We start from the raw sequence: 6000 nt of genomic DNA, 5'->3' as shown, positions 1-6000 counted from the left end.
AAGTATAACGTATGTTACTTTAATAGGGAAATTTATAATACAGAACACCATATGGTTGGAGCCTGATTTTTTTCAGCTTTTTTTAAACAGGAAGATAAATTGCACAAGGGTGATGCTTTCCCAAGACTAAGGCTGAAAAATGCTAGCAAAGAATAACTAGGGATTAAGGAGGGAACATGTGCCTGGGAGCAGAAGATATGGGAGGGGTCCTAAATAGGGATATTGCATCAGTATTTTCCAAAAATGTGATTGAGGATAGGGACATCAGCATGAAGTGTGCTAATTTGCTAGTGGTTTTTGAAATAAAGGAGGTAGCATTGCATCTCCTAAAGAACATTTATGATGACAAGTCCACAAAGCCTAATGGGATATATCCCAGGATATTGAGAGAGGCAAGGGATGAGATTGCTGGGGCCTTGACCAATACATTTGTGTCCACTCTAGGCACAGGAAAGATTCCAAACAACTGGAGAGTAGCTAATGTTGATCCATTATTCAAGAAGTCAAATAGGGATAATTCAGGAAACTAGACCAATAAGTCTCATGTCAGTGGTAGGGAAGTTACTGGAGAGGAATCTTCAGGATAGAAGTTATGAGTATCTGGAAAAGCATGGTCTAATTAGGGACAGCATAGCTTTGTGCAGAGCAAGTTGTGTCTTACTAACTTGATTTAATATTTTGTTGGGGCAATGAAGGTGATTGATAAAGATGGAGCGATAAATGTTATCTACATGGATTTTAGTGAGGCATTTAACAAAGTGCCTCATGGGAGGCTCATCGAGAAAAATAAGATTCATGGGATCTAGAGTGAATTGTCTGTTTGGATTCAGAATGGGCAGAGAGCAGTAGTCAATGGGACTTACTCTGGTTGGAGGTCTGTGACTATTGGTGTTCCACAGTGATCCATAGTGGGACTCTGTAGTTGGTGATATATATAAATGACCTGGATAAAAATTTAGATAGGTAGGTTAGTAAGTTTACAAATAATATGAAAATTACTGGTGCTGTGGATAGTATAGAAGGCTGCCAAAGGATAGAGTTCTCTATGGATAACGCCAAGACCCATAACAGTGTCGATGTGGAGAGAGATCTTGGGGTCAAAATCTATAGCTTGATTGTACAATAAAGGAGGCATATGACATGCTTTCCTATATTAGTCAAGGAATTGAATTCAAGAATTAGTAGGTTATAATGAAACGTTATAAAACTCTATTTAAGATGCATCTGGAGTCTTGCATTCAGGTTTGGCCATCACATTATAGAAAAGACATCAAAGCAGAAGTAGTTTATCGGGATGCTACTTGGATTCAAGAGCGTGTAAGGAGAAGTTAAACAAACTTGTGTTGTTTTCTCTAGTGGCAGAAACTGAGGGGAGATCTGATCAAAATTTGATAATGAGAGGCATAGATAGAGTAGACAACTAATGTATTTTTCTCAGATTTAGAATATCTAATAACAGAGGGCATGTTTTTTAGGTGAGTAGGAGTATGTTCAAAGGAGATGTGAGGGGCAAGTTTTTTCCTCCCACACAATGGGGGATTCTGGATTACCTGGTGGAGGTCAGTGGTGGAGGCAGGTAGGACAGAGGTGTTCAAGAGCCTCATAGATGGCAAATGGAAGTAGATGGACATTGTGCAGACAAAAGGGATTAACTTAGTTGGGTTTTTGATTACTATTTAGTTTGGCACAACATTGTGAAATGAAGGGCCTGGTCCTTAGCTGTTTAAATGTTTTATGTTAAATGAAAATAGCACATAAATTTATATCAGCCAAAATATACATACCAGCACACAAAACTGATGTATTGTCAATTTTAGTTTCATTTAAAGAAGGCCACTTTCGTGTATTTAAAAACAATGCACACCAACACCGAGAACACAACAAGCTGAACAGAATAAGCTGTTAGATTGAATATGCACGAACTTGAGAAATACACTGGTATGTAGATAAACATCTTTTTCACTCTTAGGGACACTGATATCTCATCATAATAACAGAAGTGAACTATTTTTTGTTTACAATGCTTTTGTCATTTCTTTAATTGGAAAATGTTACCAGACTGAACTGTTGAATATGGTTTCGCATTTATACTATGCTAACCAACTAATTTTTTACATCTTGATAGCAGAGTCAAACAAAATCGGCTGCTGTTTCCAAATTTTGCGGGAAAAGCACAGGAATACAGATCAGACACCGCACCAAGAATTAACAACCCGAGATAAGCAATTTTTACGGACCAGAATCATTTCTTATGCCCACCATTTCAATCTCAGAATTCCTAGATTTATCCTTAACCACGCTGAGTTAAGATGGTTACCCTGGTTACTGCGGCAGCAGTGAGGGGAGGTTGGGGATAGGGAAAGGATTAGTTTGTGTTGCAAGCGTTTGGCCTCAGGCATGGAACAGGCGACCGTTATAACCCGGCCAGACCCGCCAACGCGCGCCTCCCTTTCCGAGCAGCACATTAATGCCATTGCCCAGCAGAGTGCAAACCAATGCTCAGTTCCATAAGGCAGCAACCCCGGGAATCATCTTTCTGCAAATTGCTAAAAAAAAAATTGATTGAACTTTTTTATATGTAAAAATATTTAAGTGGATAAAAACATGCCAGTGCTTTGTTACTGCCTTCTGCATCCGCGTGGCTGCAAGTAGCATTGCAGTTTAAATGATTGGTGGGGTGGGGCACCTGGTGTGCGAAGGCTCCTGCAAATTTTTGTTACATTTAATTTCGCTTAGTTTCCCGCTGCTTTAAACTAAAGCTATGCAAAGATAGTGAGAAGGATGCGTTTAAAAAGTCCGGTAAATTTAAACGATTAATAACCTTATTTTTGATACTTTAGGTGTATCTTTGAAACAAAGCATAGCAAGAGTGATTTGAGAGGTGTGCTAAAAGTTTGAGAAGTTTTAATTCAAGACCTGCAGGTACATCGCATCTATGCTTTAAAGAACCGTTTATATTAATTGTAGGTGCTTCGAAGTATTGATTCTTACAGAGAAAACATTAAAATTCAACGAGAATTAGTTTGCACCTGTCAACTAAGTTCGGTGTGTGGAATGGTAAACTGTTTACATTCTATCAAAATTGTTGAAGAACTGAGTGGCAATTGAAAAGTAAATTTAACCACTTTTATTGGCTTTTAAAGTTGTGTTTTATTAAAACTTCGAGTGTAGATGAGAGTTTTGAGGTGCATTTATTTAATGGAGTATTTTAGCTCAGTTCAGCCAGTTTTTTTTTATCAGTCATTTACGAATTTGCCTGGAAATAGTCTAACATAAGGATAATTCGTTTCCCTTTGTACAAAATGAAGTTGGTTCTTTCGGGAAAATGTGTGCAAATTATTTTTCACTAAGTGGGGCAATGTGATTGAATGTAAAATGCCAAACGCTCCCACATCAATCATATATATGATCCCCCAATTACTTTTAGACCTATGAATTTGAATGGATGAAAATCCCATCCTAATTAACTCGTTTTCGTCAATGTTTACCCGTAAATTACTACACAACCGCCAAAATTCCTGAGATTTGGCGCCAAATCTGAGAAAACACGGGGCGAAATCGCCTTGATGGGGAGTGTAGCAATAAGAATTTCGGATATGGTAATTGTTCACGTAAGGAATCTCAAGTTGCTGCATGTTACTTTGCGTTAACAATGTCTTTATTCCTTTAAATATGGCTTTGTGTATTTGCGTTTAGAAAAGGGGAAGTTTAGTGATAGGTTAAAATCTTATGAGTGCTATTCCATTTTCCGCTGGTCATGACGACCTATTAATTTATAGGCACAAAATATAGCCTGTCTTTGTATTTTGCTGTCTCAATAGCAACCTTTTCTGTCAAAGGTTTGGAAATGTTTTATCACCACTGAAATTTGTATTTCTTTTATAAGTTCTTATTGCATACCTTTCTTTCAAGTTCTTGCCCCGTGATATCCAATGGCCATTTATCAAAAGTTTTATTGATTGTGGTGTTATTATCTTCCTCAATAGTACATACAAATTGTACAAATGCAGGAGTAGGGCTCTTGAGCCAAATGCATCAATTAAAAAGGTCATGGTTAGGTCATTGTTAGCTTTAACCGGCATTCCTTTCTAACATAAAATTACACTACTTAAGTATCTTTCTACCCCAGTTTTAAAATATTCAAAGGCTCACTTCAACAGTCTGTTAAGGAAGAGAATGCCAAAGACTTATTACACTCAGAAGTAAATTTTGCTTCCTCCCTGCCTTAAAAGGGCAATCATTTCTATCTAAACCATGACCACTAGTTCTATATTATACCATAAGAGGAAATATCCTGTCTTCATTTACCACTGAAAAAATATTAAACTGATTGACCTGTAGCTTTCTGCTTTTTACTTTTTTTTAATCTAAAGGAGTAACATGATATTTCCAAAATAATGAACATGTTGAATCTAGAGAATGTTGAAAAATTAACACCAAAATTTTGCTATCCACTTTTAAGACTCCAGACTGAAATCCATTATAACCTGGCCATTTGTCAGCCACACAACTTTTAAAAAATATTGAATTGTATATTTTCCTGGTGATTGTTTTCTGGAGTTTCTCCATTCTTTCCATTTCCTGATTTCCATTTTTTCAATCTTTTGCTGCCAAACCTTTCAGCATCAGATTTTTTAGTAACCTTTATTACCATGAATTTTGCCATCTGTTACCTTCTGTAAAGTGATTGCAAATCATGAGAATCATCTGCATCTTGCCTCATCCCATTTGCTGATGAAACTCTCAAGTACCTTTTTGATTCCAAACTGCAATCCATGGGCAACATGCTCTTCACTTCAAATGTACAATTTCCTTTTGTTGGTGTCCTCTTGTTTTCCTTCAATGATAGCCCGGTCTTTAGAAGTCAATCTGCTCAATTTCCCTCTTGTGCCTTTACCGGTTACAGTGGATTCTTGTTAATTGGGACCAATACACTTTGGCCCAATTAAGCAGCTGCCCAATTAGCTGAAGTTTCATGGAAATAGTTAAAAGGTATAACAAAGACAAACTATCATTTAGGTGAGTAATAATTTGTATATTTAAATGAACTATGAAACATTAGAATTCTACCAATTCTACTCCAGGAATTCATCTGCCGTTGTCTTTTGACTAAATCAATAAAATTGGCGCAAACACCAAATGCAGATAATGGACTACCTTCATACAATCATATGATTGCATCTTCCAAATCTTCATTTTCATTGTAGTATTCAGGATGATTGTCAATACCTTCATAATTCCAAACTTGTTGAAGACTTCATTTTCACAATTGTGATGACACTAAATTGAAAGCAAATTGTGCAGAGGGTTTGGAGAGTACAGAGAGAGAGAGATAGGTTAATTGAGTGGGCAAGGGTCTGGCAGATGGAGTACAATGTTGCTAAATGTGAGGTCATCCACTTTGAAAGGAAATATGGAAAATTAGAATATTATTTAAATGGTAAAATATTGCAGAAAGACTTGGGAGTGCTTGTGCACGAATTGCAAAAAGTTGGTTTGAAGGTGCAGTAGGCTATCAGGAGGGCAAATGGAATGTGGGTCTTCAATGCTAGAGGAATTGAATTTAAGAGCAGGGAGGTACTGTAACTGTACAGGGTATCTGGAGTACTCCACGCAGTTCTGGTCTCCTTACTTGAGGAAAGAATATACTGGCTTTGGAGGCGGTGTAGAGGAGGTTCACCGGGTTGATTCCAGACATGAAGGGGTTAGACTATGAGGAGAGAGTGAGTCGCCTGGGACTGTACTCACTGGAATTCAGAAGAAAGAGAGGAGATCTTATAGAAAGATAAAATTATAAAAGGGATAGATAAGACAGGCAGGAAAGTTGTTTCTACTGGTAAGTGAGACTAGAACTAGGGACATAGCCTCAAGATTCGGGGGAGTACATTTAGGATGGAGATGAGGAGAAACTGTTATTCCCAAAGATTGGTGAATCTGTGGAATACTCTGCCCAATGAAGCAGTGGAGGCTACCTCAGTAAATATATTTAAGACAAGGTTG

At 37.5% G+C, this 6000-nt stretch overlaps 1 protein-coding gene across 1 annotated transcript in view; it reads left to right on the top strand.

The window, feature by feature from the left end:
* The first annotated feature begins 2869 nt into the window (after positions 1 to 2869).
* Positions 2870 to 6000, top strand: part of elavl4 (ELAV like neuron-specific RNA binding protein 4) — a 123532-nt gene continuing 120401 nt past the window's right edge. Inside the window, exon 1 of the mRNA XM_072274661.1 lies at positions 2870 to 2922. The gene's annotated coding sequence lies outside the window, so the exon portion shown is untranslated. The remainder of the gene's footprint in view (positions 2923 to 6000) is intronic.

This window comes from Mobula birostris, chromosome 12 (assembly GCF_030028105.1).
Source record: "Mobula birostris isolate sMobBir1 chromosome 12, sMobBir1.hap1, whole genome shotgun sequence".
Classification (NCBI taxonomy): domain Eukaryota; kingdom Metazoa; phylum Chordata; class Chondrichthyes; order Myliobatiformes; family Myliobatidae; genus Mobula; species Mobula birostris.
Note: the sequence above shows the minus strand (reverse complement) of the source record. Positions and strands in the feature narration are given on the sequence as shown.